Source organism: Muscardinus avellanarius (assembly GCF_963383645.1).
Source record: "Muscardinus avellanarius genome assembly, chromosome: X".
Lineage (NCBI taxonomy): Eukaryota > Metazoa > Chordata > Mammalia > Rodentia > Gliridae > Muscardinus > Muscardinus avellanarius.
Window position 1 is genome coordinate 36,718,135 of NC_137792.1, and position 26,781 is coordinate 36,744,915.

Genomic DNA, 26,781 nt, shown 5'->3' on the forward strand with positions numbered 1-26,781 from the left:
TAGTTCTTGAGGGAGGAATGTTAGATAGTTCTCCAAGTATGAGTAGGTAAAGGAAAAAAATGGGATGGGACAGAGATGAGCCTTCCTGAGAAAAGATACAAGGATTGCCCCACCCAGCTGTGTTCAAAGACTTGGAGTCATTACATTGCAGCTTTAGACACCAGCAGAAAAGTATAACAGCATGAAATCCAAAAATAGCCACCCCAAATTATGCATGAAAAGGGATGGGGTTTCTGGACTATATAAAAACTCACCATGTGGCAGACTCATCCCTGTTTTTTCCTTCTACATCTGGATTAGCCAGCTTTGTGGTAACCCTCCTAGTAAACCCACCCAATAAAAAACCCTTCATGCTCATCCTAAAAAAAAGAAAAAAGAAAAATAATCCAATATTAAAATGGACAAATAATTCAAGTAAATAGTTCTCCAAAGATAATGTGCAGATGGCCAATAAACACATGAAAAGGCGTTCAACATCATTAATCACTACAGAAACACAAATCAAAACCACAAAGTACTGCCCTACACATACTAGGATGGCTATAATCCAAATGACAGACAATAATGTGTTTATAAGGATGTGGAGAAACTGGAACTGTCATACATTTCTATTAGGAATATAAAATAAAATTTATAAAATTGTAAAATTTAGAATGCATGTTTAAGCCAGGCACAGGGTAGAGGAACAGCATATAATCCCAGTACTTGCAAAACTTAAACGGAAGTATCCAGAGAGGCTCAAGCCAAAATGCAATACCTTAGACAAAATGTAATACCTTAGGAAGACACTATTTCAAGCATTAAAAAAAAGAGCTGGGGCTGTAGGTCAGAGGTAGAGTGCCCGTGCCCATGGGTTCGATCTCCAGTACTACACACACACACACACACACACACACACACACACACACACATACACACACACACACACACATTCACATAAAAAGCTGTACACAAATATCTATGGCATCATTATTTACAAAAGAAAACCAAAAATACATCAATTTATAAATAAAAATTGTAGTACATCCTTATGTATTATTCAGCCATATAAATGAAGTATTTATACTTGTTACAAAATAGAGGAATCTTGAAAATATTATGGTAAATGACAAAAGTCAAAAACTGCATGTTTTATAAGTGTATTCATATGAAATGTACAAAATAGCCAAATTAATAAAGAAATTAGAATTTTCCAGAGGATAGGTGAAAGAGAAAAGGGTAATGACTACCAATGGTTCCAGGGTTTCTTTCCAAGTTAACAAGAGATGATGAAAATATTCTGGAATTAGATAGTAGTGATAAATTTGCAATATTGAGAATAAACTAGACACCTCCATATCATACCATTTAAAAGAAGAGAGATGATGATTTGCTAATTATATCTCAATTTTTAAAACAATGGCCCTATTTCTTGTAAAGAAAGTTTATTCATAATTAAAATGCTTCCAACAGACAAAATAATTTGTCCATCAAATTATCTTTAATATTTAAAGAAAAATAATACCAATTTCAAAAGTAGAGAAAAACCCCGTCTAGAAACAAGAAAACAAAGAATAGACATTTCTAAATAGTTTTATGAAGTCATCTTAAAACTAAAATCCATAAGCACATTACTTAAAAGTTGAATTAAAAGGAAAACTCTTTTAGGAACACAGATAAAATTCTAAGCAAAGATGTTTAAATCATATCCATCAATATTTAAAAAGGATAAATATCACACATTAATTTCAGTAATACAAAGTTGATTTAACATTTGAAACTCAATATCATTTTTCAATGGACAGGTAATAAAGAAATAAAGAAAACCAGTGATGGTCTCAATGGATGTACAAAATATTTTATAAAATATTTAATATAGTCAGGAACAGATTAGAACTTGTATGGGCTATTTATCACACACACACACAAACATACACACACAAATAACCTTCAGAAAACATACTTAATGGTGAGTTATTGAATACTGCTTTCCTTCTCAGATGGGAAACAAGGCAAGGTTACCCACTAAGACCAATTCTATCTAATCTTGGGGTAGAAAATTTGTGCTATCTTTCCTCACTAATTATAGGGTCATGACCAAACACTCTTATAACAGAAGACAGGTTAACAAGAGGAAAGCATAACTAATTTACTTATCAAAGTTTACATAACACAAGAATATTGAAAAATAAAGATTCAAAGACACAGGCAAAATGGGTTCAATGAAAAATGGACAGTTATGTAGAAATGTGATTGGACAAAAGGGTATGATCTAATGGGAACAGGACAGGGAGGAGAGGGGAGAGATTTACTTTTCTATATTTTTTGGCTTGCTTTGAGGGAGAAGACCTCTAGTTTCTAGGACTGATTTTGGGAAAGAGGAATTCTTGTTTGTATTACACCTTTTGGGATAGAAGTGGGAGAATGAGAAGGATACAGAAAGATACAGGAGGGCAGAAGAAAGTAAGAAAATGACTACTTGTGAGGCTGTTTCTGAGGCCTTCCAATCTCCTTTAGTTCAAATACTCAGAATGCCAAAGCACAGTACTTCTCAGCTATTATGTTCTAAGTTCCAACATTAATATATACTAGATATTCTAGCCAGTGAATTAAGTTAACTTAAAAAAGTAAATTAGTATGATTATAAAGGAAGAAATAAAACTGCCCTTATTCATAGATAACATGAATGTGTAGTAAGTGAACTTAGCAAGTTTACTTTTCTATATAGGGAACCAGCTATTATACAATGGAATTATAAGATGATTTTTGCAGGGGGGAAATGTGAGTGGTGTGTGTGGGGGGTTAAGTAATTCCCCCACCACCACCACACAGACAGACAAACAGAAAAACCGTGGATTCTTGTCCTAAGCTAAGAATAAGTATTCATCACTTGGACAGCTGCTGAAGATTTAAAGGAGTTTATTAGAAAGATAGAAATACAGAAAATAGAAATACAGCCCCATGCCAAGATGGCATGAGGGGATGACTCGAATGAGTACACCAAAGGGCTTACACGTGGACTTGGCCTTTTATATCCATGACCTCCATCTTGTTTGCGTGACTCTGAAATAGTGAATGTCCCATAAGGTACCTCCCCTAGCAAGGTGTGGTGAGGTATCTCCTTTCACGGAGGGTAAGGTCAAACCCTGCCCCATCCCCCCATCATCAAGTAGATCTGTCTTTAGAAAGAGGAAGCCCTAGCTCTCCTCTATTGACTTGTTAATTACTTTGAGCTAGGTTGATTTACATTGGAATAGCTGCCTGTTTTTAGGCCCAAACCAAGTCCTTTCTTTATCCATGTCTGCCTCCATTTTGACACAACTATTTTGAAATATACCAATTATTTTCTTTTGAAATATATTAATAATCAAAGCTTTCCCACATCTTCCTAGGTCATTCCCAATACTGGCACAATGATGACATTTATATTAGCTTTCAAAAACATCAAATATCAGGAATAAATTTAAAGATATATGCACAACCTCAATATAATAGTGACAGAGAGAACATTAAATAAGTTTGCTGAATTCAGGTAAAAATTATGTGCTGAGTTTTATCTCTGAGTTTCCAATCAAATCTTTCTCATCATCACCTTTTTGACTTTTAAATTGCTGGAATAGCTGGGCGTGGTGGCACACTTGTAATCCCCGCGCTTGGGAGGCTGAGACAGGAGAATCACACGGATTCGAAGCCAGCCTCAGCTACTTAGTGAGGCTTTCAGCAACTTAGTGAGATTCTGTTTCCAAATAAAATATAAAAAAAGGTCTGGGAGTATAGCCCGGAGGTAGAAAGCCTCTGGGTTCCACCCCTAGTATCACCAAAAAAATAAAAAATAAATTGCTGGAATAAGTCTGCATGACATTGTATACAAACTATTAGAAATGCTTTAAAAATAATCTTCCACTAATACTCTTCTCTTTTGGCTTTTATCCTACCTATTGTGGCCATATCAATGTATCTACCACTACTCTGCTTTAAAAAATGTCAATTTATAATGACAAATTAGAAAGCAAATAGTTGTATGTTTGCTCTCATATGTGGAAACAGATAGAAATTGGGAAAAAAATAGACCTCAGATAGAAGAACAGACACTCCAGTGAAATGGCGAAGGGGATTTTAGAGAAGAAAGGGGGGATAGAGATGTAAAGAAAATAACGTTTTATTTTGATTATTTTTTTGTAGTAGTGGGGATAGATCCAGGGACATTCTACCTCTGAGCTACACCCCTATCCCTATTTTTATACTTTATATTAAAAGTCTCACTGAGTGGCAAAAGGCCCCTCTAAGTAGCTGAGGCTGGCGGTGAACTGTAATCGCCCTGTCTCACCCTCCCAAATAATCGGATTACAAATGTGCACCACCACGCCCAGGTTGAAAGTAACATCTTAAATAATATGTACACATATGAAATTACTTACGTCAATCTCAATGGCATGTATAGAAAAGGAGATGGGAGACCTGTAGGGAAAGGTACTATTATATGTGTATATATTCCTATATTTCACTATGATGTATAACTACAATGCACCAAAAAGTATTTAAAAATAAAATAAAATGGCAACTATGTAAATATTAGCCATTTTGTATGTCTTCAAGGTATCTTCCACTACTCCCTGTTGCTCAATGGATAGTTCAGCCACATAAAATTATTGCTAATCCTTGAATATATCCTTTTGTGTGTGTGTGTGTGTGTGTGTGTGTGTGTGTGTGTGTGTCTTGAAAAAATGTTTTCCTCCCATATAGAAAAACCCTCTTCCATTTCTGTAAACTCTGGGTAACCTTCTCAACATGATAATTTCTTTATTCTATCCAGGGCATGTTTAGAATGCTTTGTAAGTGCTAAACACTTAGTTGAGTATCTCACAAATAATACACTACAGGACCACAATCCCTCCTCGTAAAATGAAAATCCTTTATAGTATATATGAATCTGGAAAGCATGCCTGAAGTTAGGGGCTCAAGCTGTATTTGACGTCTTTGGTAAGGAAGGTGATAGAGGATAAGCTTGTGTCATTAGAGAGAGTGAAGTATTCACATTTCACAGAATATGAATCAACTCAGAATCAGAGCCAAATGGTATGAAGATTTCCATCTGGAAGTGGAATAGTATAAGAAGATAGTGAACTTACAAATTTAGGACAGATCCAGGAGGGACTTCAGTAAATACCCACAATGTTAATCCACAAATATGTGAATCTCAGAGAACTATAGTGCAATAAAACTGAGAGAAACATTTCCATAGAGTATCTGCCAGAGAACATATGCAAATAAATATAATACATAACAGATTTCAGAAGTTCTGACCCACTCACATTACCCAGTGGCACAAGATAACAGTACTTAACTTGGAATGATGTTCAAAGGCACTTTTGATTTTGCTTAGCACAAATCATCTTACGTCTCAAGGAGAGAAGCACAGATGTCCATCTTATTAGCATAATAGAAGAACTAATTCAAGATTCATATAACATTGGAATTCTGTTAATTTTACTTAGCCTAACATATTTCAAGTTGGATCAGGGCCAGAATATTCTTTGCTAGCATTAGGTTTTTATTTTTCTTCCCTTTCAGAAAAATTCAAACGTACAAGAATCATAAAAGTAAGACAATGAATATCTATAAGGCACATTTAATCTAGATTTACAAATTATTAGTTGGCCGCCTTCTATTATTAATACTCAACTTTGCTATAAGAAGTCTAGAAAAAAATAAAAGTGAATTATAATGACATAGCCAGTGATATAACAATGTAGAGAGTTCTAGAATTTTCTGAAGACACATAATCATCAGTGATCCATGGAAAAGCTTTGACTGTGCACATTTTAAAAAAACATTCAGTAAATGGTAAATGGTCAATTTAAAAAACAGTTTAGAACATGTGCTGATATCTTCCTCCCGCTCTAAACAGATTCATAAATTAATGATGCAGCACAGTGGAAAATAAACAAAATGAAGAAAACTACACACACACACACACACACACACACACACACACGGCTCAATTATTTATTTATACCCCAGATTGTCTCACAAAGGATTTAATATTTCTTTCAAAAAAGCATGCTATACATAAAAAACAAATTAACAGTTAAAAGGGATAATACAATGGGAGAAAATCAGAGGTAATATTGGAATTTCAGAACATAAGATACTATATAGTTACAACAATTCAGCTGCTTGATAAAAAGCCAGTTTTTCATAACATGATTGTTTGGAGTATTTAAAATCGACACCAGTTCTTCTTTGGGTTCTGCATGAGAGGATACTGGGGGAAAGCGTAGAGTAAGCTTATGATAAGTTTATGAGTTTCACCTGGTTTCTGCCAATTCCCTCATGCTCAAGTGGCATAGCGCCCAAGTTTCATTTAGAAAAAGCAATTCCTTTACTGAATGGTTATTAGGCACTAAATAAAGCGAACCAAGGCTCCAGATCCAATAATCTTGCAGCTTGACTCTAACATAACATTAAAAAATATCCAGAGGAAACATGAATGAATTTTGTAGAGAAAAGAAGGCAGTAGGAGATGCAAAATTCATGAATGAAGTACAAAGATTTTTCTTGGCAAAAATATTCAATTTCAGGTCAAATTATATATTGAAACATTCTAATTCTTCAAAGAGGCAGAGTACAAGAAATACTACCTTACCCATTAGGTAACATATAATCTCTACTCTCTCCAAAATAACACATCAAGTAGAATACTTAATAAAAATTTAGGAAAACATTCCTGGCCATTGAAATTATTGTAGCTATATCTGTACACAATGGGCTTTGCTAAAGTTGAAAATTTCTAAAGGAAAACATGAGAACCTTTATTTTTCCTGCTATGATTTTTATTATTGAATATGGGGACAAAGAGTTCAAGTGTTCTTGACAATAGATGTAGAAAGCCTAAGTAACTATTAATGTACTCTTTCCTTTATGAAAATACTCTGTATTCAGTGGATCCTTTTCTTTAGAAGGTTTAGTCTGAAACAATTAAACATTTCTTGAAAATTAAATTCACCACAATGAAAAAATTTTATCTTGCCAGGTGTGGTGGCATATGCCTGTAATCCCAGTACTTGTGAGGCTGAGACAGGAGGCTCATAGGTTCTAGTCCAATCTCATCAATTTATCAAGGTCTATTAGCAACTTAGCAAGACTCTGTTTCAAAAAATAAATAAAATGATTTTAGGGGTATAGCTCAGAGGTAGAATGCATCTTGGTTCAACCTCCAATAACAAAAAAAGAAAGTTTTAGCTTAATATATACTACAGTATCAGTTATCATATACAGTCATTTATTCAGTGAATACTGTGGATTGCCTATATGGGCTGGAAATTCTATTCTAAGCTCTGGGTGTCAGCAGTGAACAAAACAGTAAAACTACTATTTTATATGAAGACAATAAATACATGTATGTTTGGAGATAAGCGCTATGAAGAAAAGTAAGGTAAGGGAGATGGATAGAGATGAGTGATAGGGGTCAAGCTCTCTTATGGATGACTGACAAAATGCTTTTCTATGAGGCATATCTGAGCAAATCTGAAGACAAGAAAGTGCTTGGTTGACTGAAGAATAACAAAGAGTCAACTATGGATGAAGCAGAGTAAGTGATATGAGCTGAGACCAAAAGGGTTCATCGGGACATGGTCAGGAACTTGATTTTACTCTGCAGGAAATAAGAAGCCTTTCAAGGCTTTGAACAGGGGACTGATATAATCTAACATTTTTAAAGGATCATTATGGTTTCTGCTAAAGTAACACTATAGAGTACAAGGATAGAAACAGGCAAACCATTTAGGAAGAACCTATAATAATCTTCATGACAGATGATAATGCCTTACATCAAGGAAATGGTAGTGGAAACATGACAAAGTGGTTAGATGCTGGATCTACTTTAAGTAGACATAGGAGAACTTGCTGCTTTTATGTAAGGCTTGAGATAGAGGGGTCAAGCCAAGCTACTCAGCTTGAGCAATTGGGAAAATGGAATTATTGTTTACCAATATGAGCAAGACTGTTGCTGGTGGAGCCGACCCTGGGTTTGGGGTGTAGATGGAGATAGAGTTAATTTGAGGTGCATATCAATCAGAGTTGTAGTCTAGGGAGAAAGAGGTGGTACAGCTAAATTATAATAAATTATTATATATTATAATACTTATAATACTAGAACTACGTATAAAAGTACAAAGGCCGAATGCAGTGGCTTACCCCTTAATCTCAGTATTCTGAAGGCTAAGACAGGAGAATTGCAGGTTCGAGGCTACCGTGGACATTTTAGCAAGATTCTCAGCAACTCAGTGAGACCCTATTTCCTTCTTTTTTTTTAAGTACTGCAGATGGAACCCAGGGACATTGTACCTCCAAGCTACACTTCCAGTCCTATTTTTTATTGTTTATTTTGAAACAGGGTCTCACTAGATTGCGAAGGGCCTCACTAGTAGCTGAGGCTGTCCGCAACCCACGATCCTCTGGTCTCAGCCTCCCAAATGCTGGGATTACAAGTGTGCGCGATCATGCCCAGCTTGAGACCCTATTTTAAAATTAAAAAAAATAAAATAAAAATAGCTTGGTGTATAGCTTGGAGGAAGACTGCCCCTGGATACAATCCCAAGTACCAAAGCAAACAAACTTGATTTTTTTTTTTTTTTTGGTGGTACTGGGGTTCCTGGAAGCCCTTCTACCTCCGGGCTACACTCCCAGACCTATTTTTACATTTTCATTTTTGGAAACAGGGTCTCCTAAGCCAGCGCGCGCGGCTGGCTTCGAACCTGCGCGATCCTCCTGTCTCTGCCTCCCAAGCGCGGGGATTACAAGCGTGTGCCACCACGCCCGGCAGAACTGGATTTTTTTTTTAAAAAAAAAAGGTACAAAGATAGAAAAAAGCACAAGGGACATATAATAATACCAAAATAAAATCTGCTAGAGCCAGGTGTGGTGGCACATGACTGTAATCCCAGTACATGGGAGGCTGAGACAGGAGGACAGCAGGTTTGATGCTAGCCTCAGCAATTTAGCCAGGCCCTCAGTGAAACAGAGTGATACTCTGTTTCAAAATAAAGGATAAAATAGGGCTGAGCATGTGGCTTTAAGTAAAATGCCTCTGTGTTCAATCCTTAGTACCACAAAAAACAAACAACAACAATAAAAATGTCTGCTGAAATTTTCTAGAATCCATAGGCTCAAAGGAATAAGAAAACAGGCATTTGCTGTGTGTGACTATGCAAAGGGTGAGGAAGGATTTGAAATCTTTCTGAAAGACACAGTCAATGCTCAGCAACACAGCAGGCAGGGACTCAGGAGAATTAATACTTCAATTTCAGGTCCTCCTTCTGATTTGTTCTGATAATTATGCTCTCCATTGTCTAAACTCAGTAGGAAGCCCAAGAACAAATGATCCCTTTAATGTAACCTACATAAAGCAGGATAAAGAAGGGTGGAGAATAGGTTGGTTAATGGTTATAGATGTGTCATTTCAACATAAATATATCAACTCTGTTCAGAAAGATTTGGCAAACTCTATACCCTGATAGAGTTACTTCAACTGATTTGAACTGATAGATAACTTCAAGTAGAAGGAAAATTCAAAAATAGTGTTTCCATCAAATACTATCATTGACTATAGAATCACTGACATTTCTTTCTAAATTAGAAGTAGGTTATGCAATAATTGGCAGGTATGCTACATCTCAACAGCAAGCAGCTAGATTAAAATTGCTAGTGTTATTCCATGCAGGAAGCTCCTGATATTACTATTAAAGAAACTTTCTTCTTTTATGAGCCCATGTGAAAACTTCACTTCTTTTAATATCCTGACACACAAGATTTCTTTAAAAACAAAAATCAACCTTGATTCTCTATGGGTAGGTGGTGTATTATTCGCTTTGTGGTGCTGTAACAAAATACCTCATAGTAGATAATATATAGAGAAAAGATGTTTATTTAGCTCATAATTTTGGTGCATCGAAAATTTAGATCACAACACAGCACAGAAGCATAAAGGAAACCTGCCACATATGGAAGAGTGCAAGCCAAGAAACAAAAAACAGGAAGGGCTCATTCTTTTATTTTTTTAATTTTTATTGGTGCATTGTAGTCACAGATCTTAATGGGATTAAAGATGGTAGAGATATACATGCACACATCACCCAATTAGTCCTTACCCAATTCCAGTCCCATTCCCTCTCCCTTCCTTCTTCTCATTCTTGGCTTAGTGATTGACTCTGACATGTTTGTTTACAGGCTCATTCTTTTATTACAACTCATGCTCACAGAAACTTACCTGGTCCCACCCTATGAGACAGCATTATTCCACTTATAATGGTGGAGTGCCCATGATATAATTACTTTCCACTAGACCCCACCTCTTAATGGTTCTACCAAGCCAATACCTCCACACTAGGGACCAAGTTTCCAGCACATGAATCTTTGAGAAAACAAAACATGTTCAAGTAATAACAGAATTCATTCAATGCTTTAGAAATTCTCATTATGCTTCTTTGTTTTAAAAGAACTCTATCCCAAACCCTGATTCATAGTGTATAATTTTTATATATTTTTGTTTTGGTTTGCTAATATTATGTTGATAATTTATTTTTAATCTATTTTTAGAGGACCTATTGGTCTGTAGTTTTATTTAATGTCTTTATTTGCATGATCCTGGTTCCACACATGTTTTTTAGAGCAATTTTGGTTTCATGAAAGGATTTTGGAAGTGTACCTTTTAGTCTCATTTTCTAAAAAGGCTTGTGTAAGAATGGTATAATCTCTTATTAAATGTTAGGAGGAATTTACCACTTGGTTCTATTCCTTTAATGCATACAAGTATATTTGAGTTGTTGATAGATTTCTTCATATATGAGCTTTAAATAACATTTTTGTTATTTAAGGAATTGGTGCATTTCATGTGAACTATCAAAATTGTGCATAGCATTCCGTTATTATCTTTTAACATCCATGGAATCAATAGTGGTAGCCTAACTTCCACTAGTGATATTGGTAATTTGTTTATTCTCTTTTTCTTGGTTAACTTGACTAGAGATTCATCAACTTGTGTGTGTGTGTGTGTGTGTGTGTGTGTGTGTGTTGCTAGGGATTGAACCCAGGGGCATTCTACCTCTGAGCTACACCCCTGGCCCGATTTTTTATTTTTTATTTTGAAACAGGGTCTCAAGAAGTTGCAAAGGGCCTCACTAAGTAGCTGAGGCTGGCCTCAAACCTGGATCCTCCTTGTCTCAGCCTCCCAAGTACTGGGATTACAAATGTGTGCCAACACACCCAGCTGAGGTTCATCAATTTTATTGACTTTTTTTCTACAAAGTAGCTTTTGATTTTGTTGGTGTTCCTCATTGTTTTCCTGTGTTAGTTTTGTTAGTTTGTGCTCTAATGATTATTGTTTTCTTTCTTATATTTGTACTAGATGTAAATTTTTCCTCTTTAAATTGTAAAGGTGAAATATTTTGTGGCTTAATTTATTTTTTCATAGTTAGGAATTGCTTTATTCCATATCAAAACATCAACGGTAAATGTTTATTTATTGGAGTCCAAATCTTTCATTAGTTCTCTGCCACATTCATATCTTGTCCTTCTTGCAAAAGAAGTAAAATTTTACATTAATTTATTCAAAGAACAGGCAATTGTAACAGACAAAGCCTGCAGTCTAGGACAGGAAAGTGAAGTTTCCTACTCATGGACACATTTAAACATCTTACCAGTACAAAAACACCTATTGGTGCCTTAAAGATTACTTTAAAAAAAGTAAGATTTTGCAGTACAATCCAGATGAAACCCTAGCAAGTATTTTAAGTAAATTTAAGTGACTTAATATTAAAGTCCAAACTAGATATTTAATGTTTTCTTTATTGAAAATATGATGTCTTTGACCTGAGTTTAGAAAGTTGTATTTGTTTAATGCACTTCTAAGCACTCTCAGGGCATCTCATACATTTTGATAAATTTCATTTTCATTTAGTCCAAAATGTTTTTAAATTTCTTGTGAGACTTCTTTTTTGACTTCTTATTTGTTATTAAGAAGTATGTGAGCCAGGCATGGTGATGCATAATTCTCCATATCTTTTACTTTTAATCTGTCTTATATTTAAAGTGTTTTTCATAAATATATAATAATTTCCCCTTATCTGGGGGAATATGTTCCTAGACCCCAAGTGGATGCCTGAAACCATGCATATTACCAAATCATATATATATAGTCCCAGACCCTTTTGTATTTTATTTTTAGACAGGGTCTTGATAAATGTTATCATTTGTCCTTGACTCTTGTCATTAAGAAATTCAGGACTGCACTGAGGATGTTGGGATTAGAATAGATAGAGAATAAAGATAAGCATTCTAATAGAATAACATCTTAGCCCTTCTTTGAACCCCCAGCTGAAGCATCAGGTCATCTTCAAAGTTTTCCTTTAATTTTCAAATGGAGATGGTTTTATCTCTTCCAGGCCACCAGAGTTTTGAGTATTTTTTACTATAGTTCTCATTTTCCTATATTGTAGTTTTTTGCCTGTATTATTCTTTTAACTCTGAACTTGAGGTGACAATAATGCTCTATACATTCTTTCCAGTGTTTAGAGTGACTTCTTCATACTAAGCACCATACTTGGGTTGATGAAAGAATAGATGATTTAATGTATGAATGGATTATCAAGTTAAGAATTATTAGCTCTAGAAGTCACCTTGGAAGTTCAGTCCACTCTTTTAGATGAACCAGCTGGCCATGGGATTATTCATTGTCACATGGAGACAGGCTCAGAGCTTATTATTCTCTGGCAACTGTGTTCATTTATAAAAAATTTAAATAATTTATTTAAATAATACTGAATTCACAAAGAAGTTATAAAAATACCCCCAGAGAGCCCCCATATACCTTTCACTCAACTATTTCAGATGTTACTATCCTATGTAACCATATTATAATGATCAAAACTAGGAAATTAACAGTGATGCAATATTCTGAATATAACTATAAATATTTTATTTAAATTTTACTAATTTTTCCATTGAAGTACTTTCCCTGTTCCAGAATCCCATCTAGGATCCCATACTGGATTTAAATTTTTATGACATTTTCATTTCTTTTAATATGGGGGAGACCCTCAGCTTTTCTTTGTCCATGACCTTGACACTTTTCAGGATTACTGAACAGTAGAGAAGACACTACTGAAAAGTACATTTTGTAGAATGTCCCTCAAGGTGGCCTTGTGTGATACTTTCTCAAGATCCTATTGCAATTATTCATTTTGGAGAAAGAATACCACAGAAATATTGTACCCTTTTAGTACATCATATCAGGGGATATATGATGTCTCATTACTGGTGATGGTCACCTTGATCACTTTATTGACTGTCTGCAGCATTTACCCACTTTAAAAATACAATGCTTTTCTCTTTACAATTAATACATACCTTAGAGGAGATATGTCAAGATTGTGTGCCCAAATGTGGTAGTTGTTGGTCCAAAATCTAAAAAAAGGCCCATCTCTAATGTGCTTACAGGGCACTGTGTATCATATAACTAACTCAATGAAAAACAATAATTTCTTTATGCATTCCATATACCTGGAAGCTTCCTTATAGCAGTATATGTCTTTCTCTCTCTATTGTCATGGCTTAGCATGGTTATTAATTTATTGCAGTGACTTTCTAGTTAAATAACTGTGGGAAAATTGTAACTCAACCTCTATGCCTTGTCAATAACTACCACATTTGAGCATGATATTTAGACCCACTTATGAGTGTACTCACAAGGCTATCAGTTTTGAGTGTGTTCATTTGGAACAAGAAAGGGCTTTGTAGTATGCCCAAATTATTGTATTAATTTTCCTGCTACTTATACTTTAGATTTTAAAGTATTTGAATATATCTGTGACAAATAGTGATTAGAGGGAGTATCTAAAATATCTCCCTTAGGATTAGAATGAGACTGAAAGGAATTAATACATTAAAATGCTTAGAATAGGAAATGGCACAAAAATGCCTGGAAAGCAAATAAAAATAGTTTCACTTGTGGGCAAGGCCTAATAACTATACCAACAAAGTTTATAGTGCTGCATGGAGTTGAAAACATTGGTTTTGTGGGGGGAATACTGGGAACTGAAACCAGGGGCTTAGCTACATCCCAATCCTTTTTATTTTTTTTATTTTGAAGTAGAGTCTCACCAAGTTACTGCATTCTGGCCTCAAACCTGTAATCATCCCATCTCAGCCTCCCAAGTACTGGGCTTATAGGTATGTGCCACTGCACCTGGATGAAAACATTGGTCTTTAGTTATATAAATAATTTTGTCACATATTGGTAATTCTTAACTAGTGACATTAACCTTAAGACATTAAGATACATTAACAGTCATGTTATACATTTATACACAGTAATGATCAAATTATAATTATTTTGAAATCTCAGGAAAATAAAAAATATTCTGAGTAATACTTTCTAATTATTCTGGGGTTGTGTTTTCTCAGTGGAAGGAACTACCTTTAACTCACTAGTTTCAGAGAGTTTCTAAAAAACAGAAAATAGCACAATCTTGTTAATTTTCAAGACCTTTCTTTGAGAGCCTTATTTGAGAAATGTTCTCCAAAAAAGGTGCTCACATTGCAGGGGACATGAAATCATACACTGGCAGAAAGGAAGAAATATTAGCATTTCAACTAATATCTATGTGTGAGTAAGAAGGAAGATATACTGACTACTATTTGTCACAAGGAATTCTTATTTGACCCATAAATCTCTTTGATACATAAGTGCAGAATTATGGGTCACTCATGATTCAGTGTTTCCCTTATTAGATTATATAATGTAGCATGTTACAATAGATTATTATTTACATCTATACGGTTAAAGAAATTAATGGCGCATATCATCTGGTTTTTACTAAACCCTCATAAATAGGTCAAGGGAATAGAGATAATTTCTTCTAGGTAGATGGATAGATACACTGAAAATTACTTTAGGTAACATGAATAATGTAAGTTCAAGCAAACAAAACATTAAAAGTTAAAACTTCTCCTACCCTGAACTCTTCATTGGACAGAAACCAAGATTTCTTTTAATAATCATTTACACAGATCTGATCAGAGGTTAATGACACACTAGCAGAATTAACAACAGTACTGTGTGACATGTGGATTTACATCTATTATTATTTATGTCTATTATTAATAATAAACCTCTCTAAAAGGGATTATTTTATATGATAACCCTGTGAAGGATGATTTCAGTTATGGTATTCACTGAAACCATGGACATCAATGAAATGAACTTTGAAAAAAATTCTAGATCACTTTATTATAAATTAAACTGAGCCTGATATGGTGGCACATGCCTGTAATCCTAGTACTTGAGAAGCTGAGAGAGGAGCATCCCAGGTTTGCAGCCAGCCTCAGCTCCTTAGGGAGACCCCTTTACTAAATAAAAAATAAAATAGGGCTGGGAGTATAGCTCGGAGGTAGAATGCCCCTAGGTTTAATTTTCAAACCTCCTTACACATTTTTTTTTTGCGGGTCTGGGGATGGAACCCAGAGGCTTTTGACCTCCGAGCTACACCCCTTGCCTAATTTTTTTATTTGAAACAGGGTCTCACTGAGTTGCGAAGGGCCTCACTAAGTAGCTGAGGCTGTCCGTGAACTGCGATCCTCCTTTCTCAGCCTCCCAAAAGCTGGGATTACAAGTGTGCGCCACCATGCCCCGCTCCTACACAAAATTTTTTTATGAAACACTTTTAAATCTGGGAGTGGCTAGAGACCCCCAATATACATATGTATCCAGATTGACAATATGTTTTCTCAGTACTAGGGATTAAACCCAGGGTTTTGCACATGCTAGTTAAATACACTACCTCCAAGTTATATCCTCAGCCCTTTTTATTTTGAGACAGGCTTGCTACCTTTTGGAGGCTGACATCAAAATTACAATCCTCCCATCTCCGCCTCCAAAATAGCTGCTGGGATTACAGACATGCACTACTATAACAATCTTGACAATCTTCAAAGCAGATAAAATCTGCAGTTTATTTAGAAATTAAGGGATTATGAATAATTTTCTTTCTTATTATTATCATTATTGTGACACTGTATATGGCTTAAAAACAAAAAAGTAAAACCATTCATGAAATTAAAAGAAAATTGAACTCTAATGTTTACCCAATCTTTACATTAGCTTTATAAATATGTTGCAGCTGAAAATATATTCAATAATCAGAACATTATACAAATGCATGTTTACCCTTCAGTTGCTAATTCATCAATAAAATTTCTTCCTTATAAGTATATTTTTACAGATCCTTCTTTTGTTCCAAGTACAAGTGAACTATTTCCTAAATTACTCAGAAATCTTTAATTTTCCAAAAGGGAAACTTCTTTTCCTTGCACAATTCCTTCTTATGTGCTCTGGTAGCTCCTGCTCAGTCTCTCAGTCTCTTAACTACCCATCCCTCCTTCATTCATCCCTTAAAATCACTACTCTCTAGCGTTCTGTCCTGGAGCCTCTTCTTTGTTCATTCCATATCTGTCTTAGGCAAATGCAGCAATCTCTGTTTCCATTCACCATGTGATATATGTTATTGCCTCTTAAATCTATTACTCTAAACCTTTCCCCATATATTTCATCTGATTGGTTTACAGGTGACTCAAGTATGCTATGTCTTTATCTACATTTATTTCTTACCCTATCTCTGCATTCTCCTACCATCTTCCTCATTGCTTCTTTCTAAAATCAGAGGTGATGTTCCCTCTGTCCCTAGCCATCTAAGATTCCCCCTTTAAGTTCCCAGATCTAAGCAGTCACTAAGACCAGACCATTATATCCATAGTCACCACCATTACCTATATTACAATAGCAACATAAGTACACATGACCTCTGTTATAATGAACCAACTCATAGTGTCTCTACTTTCATACTTTTCCTACTCTAAATCATTTTCTGAACTCTAGCCAGAGTAATCTTTGTAAAATGCAAATCCTCATGTATCATACTCAACTATACAATGTGTAAATGACTCCTCATAACTTATGATAGAATTTAAATAGCTCAGCTGAAATTGTATAATTCATCCCTTCTTCAGTCTTAATTTTAAGTCTCCTCTCATATCAGCTCTTCTTACTGTATATTCCTGCCATTTTGAAACTTAAGCAACCCCCATACTTTTCCTTGTAGCTAGACAGCACACAAACCTCTACCTAGGTACCCTTTACCATAGTCCTTTACTAGGAAACTCCTGATCATCCTGTCAAGCCATGTTTCCTCATTTTACCATATATTTCAAATTTCTGGGCTTGGTTGCTTCATCAAGCTTTTGGAGAAGATGGTCTTTTAATCTCGAATTTATCAATCTAAGATATATGTTGTCTGGATTTTCCTCACCAGAAGGCAAGTACCTAGAGAGTATGGAATGTTTCCTTTCTTGTAAGTGTATCCCAGTACTTAGCTCAGAGCCTGGCACACAAATAGATCAAAAGACTGGTTAGTGACACACTTTTTCCTAAGTGTTTCTGAAGCCAGCATAGCCTTTTCACACTCTGCATTCTTCCCTATGAAACTATCAAGGAGAACTCCTAGCCATATGCAAACTGGAAAAGTAACCCTTCAGTCCCCACAGAATTCCCATAACATCCATAAGATTATATCACCTAGTGATGTTAGAGCTATCTTAGTTTGTGTAAGTAGACTTTGTGAAGTTCACACAACAATGAAATTGCCTAATGATATATTTTAAAATATATCCATATCATTAAGCAATGCAGTACTCCTATTAGATTTATATAACTGCTATTAAATGGGTAAAACCTTTATCAGATATAACATTTTACTTGTTCAAATTGTATTATTTTGTCCTTTTTAATTTTTAAGTTGGTACAACTTTATGGGATACACTATGATAATTTAACACAAGTATCCAATATTTATTAATCAAATCAAGATAATAAGCATTTCCATCTCTTCAATTATTAAACATTTTGGTACCCTTCTAGTCATTTTGAAATGTATTATAATGTGTCTTTGATTGTAGCTTCTGGCTTTATTTCATCTATCTTTGTAGCTAATTGTGGCAGTCATAGAGGTATACTCCTCTGATCTACCTTCAAGAAAGAACTTGCTGATCAGCTACAAGGAATACAGTGAGCTGACCCTTTCCAGTGTTAACCAATTTTGAGCTAAGACCATGCTCTTCCCTAGAGTCTTTTAGGCAATGGCTGAACATGGAAAGCTAGATCCTGACTATTTGGAAGACTGGATGAGACTTTATCAGAACTACATCAGGTTGGGGGCTCTCCCTTTTTTCTTACTCCACCTACCCTACCCTTTCACAAATGACAGTTCTGCATTATGGTCTGAAGGTATTCTCTGTTTGATCATGCTTCCTACCTCTTCATCATTCATTGTCATTACTCCTTCAATAAACCTCATGCTCTTGCTTCTATTGAAGCACCTGCTTCCCAGAGGACAAATTGATATAGTGACCATCTCTTTGTCAGCTAGCATTGTTCTGCCACTTCAATCTGAGAAGCCACATGCTTGCAGTTTCTGGCTCCTTCAGCTACTTCGCTACTCCATACTACCAGCTGGCTTCCAGAGCATCTTCTTCAAAAGCTTGATGAAGCAACTTTGAGATCTGAGGGAGTTAACACACCCTCTTTGAGCAAACATTAACTAATGGGACACAGGAAATGAAGCCAGGCAAATATATTTATTTTTCTCTTCTCCATTTGGTAGAATCTTTTAAAACATTGTTTCCCCATATGTTTGTGCAAAGATGATCCCTGACATCTGGATGAACTTGCCAGGTAGTCAGGGGTGTCTGTCCAGGGTTTATGAAGAAACAGTGGCCAGTTCTGTAATAAATGTTTCAGTTCATTTCCTGTGTTTTCCTATTAGCCCCTTCTCTCACTCATTGCCCTGAAGATTCCTCCTCCAAATAAAACATTAGCCTTTAATCCTTGCCCAAGATTTTGTTTTCTAGAGAAAACAACTAATAGAAATACTCTTTACCTTACAGAGTTGTTAAGAAGGTTATATGACCTAGATTTTCTCCTAAAAGTTTATAGTCTTAAGATTTATATTTAGGTCTTTTATCTATTTTGAGTTAATATTTGTATATGGGATTAGGTAAGGGTACAATTTTATTCTTTTCCATGTAATTATTATTTTTCAACAATATTTAGTTAAAAGATTATTATTTCTACCACCAAATGTTCGTGGAAACCTTGTCAAAAATAACTTGACAATATAGGGAAGAGTTTAGCTCTAGGCTTGTATTTAACTCCAATGGTTTATATATCTGCCTTTAGAACAGTACTGCACTGTTTCAATTATTGTAGCTTTATATGGTTTGAAATCAGAAAATATATATTTTCTAGCTTTGTTCTTTTTCAAGATCGTTGTGGGTATCTAGAGTCCATATTCCATATTAGGATAGATTTTTTTTCTGAAAAATAAATATATAAATATATGATAGTTTCACCAAAAAAAAAGAAAAAAATATTCTCTGGTAAGAAAGAAAGCAAAAAGAAATATTGAAATGCTATCTTTAAGTCATCAAAAGCTTGGTATCAGACAAATGAAACTGTTATGTGAGATTATCATTTTTAAGTTTGGATAAATTGCTATAATACTAGATGTCAACCACTAAGCCAATCATGGGAGGGAGTGATGGGGAGAAAATGGGGTGGGGATCGGGTGGGGGCTGACTGGGCAATGTGTACATGTATGTCTACAAAAGTTTGTATCCCACTATGATGTATGAATACAGTGCACCAATAAAAAATTTTAAAAATGGGTAAAAAATTAAATAGAATAGCAAAAGAAAAAAAAAGAAAAAAGAAAAACAAAGAAAAACAAAGAAGGTTAAATTAGATAATGGATCTAGCATAGGCCTGGCAGGCAAGAGGCACTCAATAATATCCAGTTTAATCCTTGTTTGGCTGTCTTTCAGGCAGCAGGATAGGAGCTAAAAAGGGAGAAAGAGCTTTGGAATCCACAGAGAATGTACAAGCAATGATTATATTTTCTCTCTGCTCTGTCTGTCCTGAAATACTGTGGGTTGCATCATTGCATAACAAATTAAAGCCCAGCATGTGTGAAAACAAGACTTCTCCATGTGGGAACCCTGTGACAAGACACACACAGTTGCCTGTAGTATTAAAGGATAGGAGAGTTTTCTTTCTGAGCCAGAAAATTGGCTTCTTTATTCATTGCCTTGTGCAGTTGGAACGGAATTCATCTATATGTGGAAATGCTCTATAAATCCTTACATTGCATCTGTAAACCATACAGTTTGTGAGATATCACATATGCATTTAGGATAAATGATCCAAAATTAACATTTATCCTAATTCAAATACTATGAAAACAGAGATTAGTGTACTGTGCTTTTTAGAACATGAGGCTTGTACCAGGGTACATGCCTTTTGCAGCTGCTTCTAATTGTCATTTGTGGTTCAGGTGCAGGAGCACAGATAGTTGAGGAAAAAGTAGAGCAGTTGTCTGTTCCCGAATGTTATAGATTTGCCTTCCCTGGGGTGAAATTGCTATCTTGTCTCAGGACTATGGAGCACTCAGTGAGAGGTAGTACTTGAAAGCTCTAAGTGATCAGGCTATTACATTAGCTCTGTGCATTTGTGGAACATTTATTGTAGCTAGATAAGTTGAGGCTACTTTGTATGATTTTGTTCTCCCCAGCAATCTAGACAGGAGGTAACTATTAGAAAGAAAATCAGATAGTCCCCACTGTCAATCCTGTTCAAAGGAGAGGAGGAGTTTCTTAAAATGAAATCTATGGACCCCCTGCATTAGCATTCCTGGGGCGGCCAAAGCAATTCCTTCCAAACAAGCACCATGGGTGATTCTGATGAGCACTAAATTTTAAAACCTCATATTTAATAGAACTAAATGATTACACAGTCCAACATTTTACACACAGCTCCCCAGAGGAGAAAAAAAAGCACTAAATGAGAAAGCTTCATGATGAACAAGGCTCTTTATCTGCCCCCACAGCAGGGAAATAAAGAAGAAAAATCTGTAACTGGCTTTCTCCTAAGTGAGTACAGGCTAGGTTCCAGGCATTTTGCTACCTAGCTACATGTAAACTGAGATAAAAATATATTTCATTTATGAAGAGTGGGAAATATTGATGACATTGGAAAACTGACCAAGTTACTGCTGATAGTTATAGTATTACAATGTGTTCCAGGCATATTAATACTGCACCAACTTACTCTAGGTAATAACATAAAGGCATAGTAAAATACACAAATAGTCTTATGCTATCTTATTCTAGGTTAAACCACTCTAACCCTCAAAACCCGAAATGCTCCAAAATCCAAAACTTTTTAAGCATCACAAGTAGAAAATTCTACATATGACCTCAAGTAATGGATTACAAACAAATAGCAAAGCACTAAAACATTGTATAAAATACACCCAGGCTATATGCACAAGATGTACATGAAACAAATGAATTTTGTGTTTAGAATTAGGTCGTTGCCCTAGGATAGTTCATTAAATTGTTAAAAAAAATCCCTGTGTTGAATCCTACTTGGTCATGGTATATAATTTTCTTAATGTGTTTTTGAATGAATATTACTAGTATTTTGCTTAGCAGTTTTACAGCTAAGTTCATCAGCGATATATGTCTATAGTTTTCTTTTCTTGAGCTGTATTTGGTTTTGGTATTAATGTGACGTTGGCTTTGTAGAATGTATTTGCGAGAGTCATTTTCTTTCTATTTCACAGAATAGATTGAGGAGTATTAGTATTAGCTCTTTTATAAAGGTTTTGTAAAATGCACTTGAGAAACCATCTAGTCTTAGCTCTGCTAAACAAAATACTAGCAAACACACATTGAAAACCACATCAAGAAAACCATATATTATGACCAAGGCTGGCTCAAAATATGAAAACCAATCCATGCAATTCATCACATAAGAAGAACCAAAGACAACGATCATTTAAACGATCACATGATCATTTCAATAGATAGTGAAAAATCATTAGACAAAATCCAACACCCATTTATACTAAAAGCACTGCAGAGAATCAAAATAGAAGGAACATACCTCAACATCATAACAGACCCACAGCAAACACCACATTAAATGGGGGAAAATGCAATAATTTCCCCCTAAAAACAGGAACAAGGATGTCCATTATCACCATTTCTTTTCAATATAGTACTTGAGACTCTAGCCAAAGAAATAAGGAAAGAAGAGATCAAAGGAGTACAAATAGGAAAAGAACTAAAACTATTGCTATTTGTAGATGACATGATACTATACTTAGAAGACCCAACAAACTCAACCAAACAGCTATAGAAATGATCAACAATTTCAGGAAAGTGTCTGGATACAAAATAAATCTTAAAAAAATTCAGAAGCTTTCCTGTATGCCGATCATAAATCTACCAAAAAAAAAAAAAAAAAAGAACCCAGAAAACACTTCCACTCAGGATATCTCACAAAAAATTAAAATACTTAGGAATAAACCTAACCAAGGAGATAAAAGACCTCTACAAAGAAAATTATAAAACATTGAAAAATGAAACCAAAGAAGAACTTAGGAGATGAAAAGATTTTCCATGTTCTTGGATAAGAATAAATATCACCAAAATGGTCATGCTTCCAAAAGTGACCTACATATTTGATAAAATACCCATTAAATTACCAAGGTTATTCCTCAAAGACATAGAAAAAAATTAATTTGGAACAACAACAACCACAACAACAAAAAAGGAATAGCCAAAGTAGTTCTCAGCAACAAGAACCATGCAAGAGACATTACAATATCTGACTTCAAACTCTACCACAAAGCCATAGTAATAAAAACAGAATGGTATCAGCAAAAAAACAGACACATGACCTAAGTAAAGAGTCACTACTTTTTTAAATGCATTTATATTTACATTCATAGCTGCACAATTCAGAATTGCTAAACTATGGAACCAGCCAAGATGTCCATCAACAGATAAATGGATATATGCACAACAGAATTTTACTCAGCCATGAAGAAGAAAAAATATGTTATTTGCAGGGAATTGGTTGGAATTGGAGAAAATTATGCTAAGTGAAATTATCCAGTCACAAAAAGTAAGAAATTGGATGTTCTCCCTAATGTGTGGAAGCTAGAAAGGAAAAGGGTCATTGGAGAAACTCTAGACAAAGAAGGAGAAATTACAGATGAGCAAATAAGCCAACCTAACTGAAGGTAATTGGAAGGAGGAAGAGAGGAACTCCCTAATGTACATGATGCACATTCACAACAATATCAAAGTCAATCACTAATCTGAACATGAGAAAAAGGAAGGGAGAAGGAATTGGATGGAATTGGAGAAGGGCTAAATGAGTGATGTGTGCATGTATGCCTATACCATCTTGTAACCCATTAAGATTAAGTAATTGTAGGGTTTTTAAACAGTTTTTTAAAAATAAATTTCTAAAAAAATTTTCAGAGTGATGATGCTATTTTCCATTACCACCAGCAATATATGAGAAATATTTGTCAGCTATAACATGATCAATTGTATCCCCACAAAATCCGTACTTTGAAGTCCTAATCTCCTATACATCAGAATGTGATGTGTACTCCATTAAGATGACTACAACGCACCAACAAGAATTTTAAAAAAAGAAAAAGAAAATTATCCATTAAAAAAGAATGGGACTATATATAGAGACAAGGCATTTTAAAGAGGCAATTAATTTAAAATGAAATCATTAGGGTGGGTTCTAATCCAATTTGAACAGTGTCATAAAAAGAGATGAGGACACAGGCACAGAGGAAAGACAGAAGATGAAGATGGCCATTTATGAACCAAGGAGAGAAGTCTCAGAAAAAAAAAAGTCAACCATGCTAACATTTTAATCTTAGACTTCTAACCTACAAAACATTAAAAATATTTTCTTGGTTAGGCCACCCATTCAGTGCCACTTTGTTATTATATCGTGAATAAATGAATACACCTAGAATTTGGCATTCTCGCTACATGTTTTAGCTGTCTTATTGGTATGTAGTAATATCTCAAAATCTTAAGTCACTTTCCCTTAATTCCGTTGATCATACTTACATGTGTTTACATATTTTCTTTCTTTTTACAGTACTGGGGTTGGAACAAAGGAGCATTCCATGTCCGAGCTATAACCCCAGTCCTATTTTTTTAGTCATTTTATTTTTTGAAACAGGGTCTAAGTTGCGAAGTGCCTCACTAAGTAGTTGAGGCTATCCAGTAACTGTGATTCTCTGGTCTTTGCCTCCTAAATGCAAAGATTACAAGTGTGTGCCACCACGCCCACCATTGTTTACCTATTTTCAATTAATTCTCTCTTGATATCTTTTGTTAGAATTTGTTTTTATGTATACTAGACATAAATCAATTATCAGATATGTGGTTTTCAAATACTTCCTTCTAGTCCATAGCTGGTCCTTTTATTCTCTTGATGGGATATTTAATGGAAGAAAAATTTTTAATTTTGAAAAAAGTTAACATTATTGTCTTTTTATTTCATTGGTCATTCTTTTGATAGCAAAACAAAGCACTTTTCATCAAGCCCTAGGTCTCAGAGATTTCTCTTATGTTGTGTTCCAAAAGTTTCATATCTTCTCATTTTAAAAATAAATCTAGGATCCATTTTAAAATGATTTTTAAAATATTATATAAGGTTTAGTTTGAATTTTTCCCTTTATGTTTAACCAATTGCTCCACCATGATTTGTTCAAAAGTTTATCATTCCTCCACTGAATTACTTTTGCACTTTTGTCAAAAATCAGTTGACCGTGTTTGCATGGGTCTGAGTTCTGTCTGAGTTCTCTATTCTGTTTCACTGACTTATCCTTCCAGGAATATCACACTCACATATAGCTAGAGTAGTCACACATGAATATTCTAGCCATGAATTTGGCTTAAATAATAGAGTGCTTTCTCATAGTTTATTCCTCATTTTCAAAATTATTGTAGCTATACTAAATATTATGTCTTTCTATATAAATCTTAGAATAAGATAAAACATGTCTTTAAAAATTTGAATGGTTTTGGTAGAAATTGCATTAAAATCTATAGACCAATTTGGGGAGAATTAACATGTTGACTGCATTGGGTCTTCCAATCCATGAACAGGTTCTAGCTCTCCTTTTATTTATGTTTCTCCACATTTTTGGTAGTTTAGACATCTTCCCACTTGCCACAGAAAATTTCTATTCATTTTTTGAGAAATAGGTCTGCCCATACTTATTGAAGATTTATATGTTTGCACATTGCTATAGCTTGGATCTTGAACATCTTCTAAAGTTCCATGCTATAAAACCTTGGTCCCCAGGATGGTGCTATTGGGAGATGGTGGAGCCTTTAGAACTGAGATCTATGAGAGATGTTTACATTCATTGGGGGTATACCCTCACAAGAACAAATATGACCTCAACCACTTCTTATGTCTCTCTTTCACTTACTTGTCATGAAATTAATAGCCTCCTGCCATAATATGCTGCCTTACCACAGGTCCTAAACATGAGGCTAAACAATTATGGAATGGGACCTCCTAAACTGTGAGCTAAAATAAACCCTTAATATTTACAAGTTTATTTTCTCAGGTATTTTTAGATACTGGGGATGAAACCCAGGCACATTGTACCTCTGAGCTACACCTCCTGTCCTATTTTTTAGTCTTTATTTTGAAACATGGTCTCACAGAGTTGTAAAGGACCTCACTAAGAAGCTAAGACTGTTCACGAACCACAATCCTCCTTTCTCAGCCTCCTGAATGCTGGGAATATAAACTTGCACCACCACGTCTGGTTTCTCAGGTATTTTGTATCATGACAAGAAGATTACTAACAGGGCACCTCACTTGCACAAGCAGAAGACTAGACTGGCAAGTAGGTCTTTGCTGGCAGTGTAAGAGTTCTCTTCTGTGGTATTTGTCTACAGTAAAGCAGTTATTATCTAAAAATTTTCTGTCTTGCCAGCCTGATCTTTTCTGGTCTTTTGGCTAGAGAGAAAAATACTTTACTTGAGGCCTTTTCTGTCCTATGTTATCAGGCATTTCTGTGATGATGGCTTCTGCAATACCCCATCTTGTGCTTTACGAAGGAAAAAGAAAACCCAGAGAAATCAGTGCCATGTTTTTCCTGAGGTTCCAAGATCTCTTTTTGTTCTACATTTTTCTTTCTATGTTTCAGAGTCATTTTGTTTTTATCAGTAATACCCATCTTTTTTATTTTATCTGTACTTATCTAAAGAAAATGAGAAAAGTACAACTCTTTCTAAAGTGGATATATATATATATATAATTTTTAAATAAATATTTTAGAATATATTTAGATTTAAGGGAAAAATATAAATATGGTACAGTTTTCATATAAAACAGGTACTTTCAAAAATAGCTAGTCTCACCCATTATTAGCATTTTGTATTAGAAAAGTATATTTGCCACAATTAATAAACCAATATTGATAGATTCTTATAAACCAAATTCCATTCTTCAATCAAATTTCCTCATTTTTTCCTAATGTCCTTTTTCTGTTTCAGGAGCCCTATTATGTTTAGTCAACAATTTTTCTTAGATTCCTCTTGACTGTGACACTATCTCAGACTTTGTTTTAGATTACTTTGATAATTCTGAAAATATCGGTCAGATACTTCATAGAATGTCCCTCAGTTAGGATTTATCTAATGTTTTTCATGATTAGATTGAGGTTGTAGGATTTTGAAAAGAAGGCTTAAAAGATAAAACATCAGTCTCATCATAGCACATCAAGGCACATGCTAACACTTAACATGACTAATTATTGAGAATGTTAACTTTGATCTCCTAGCTGAGGT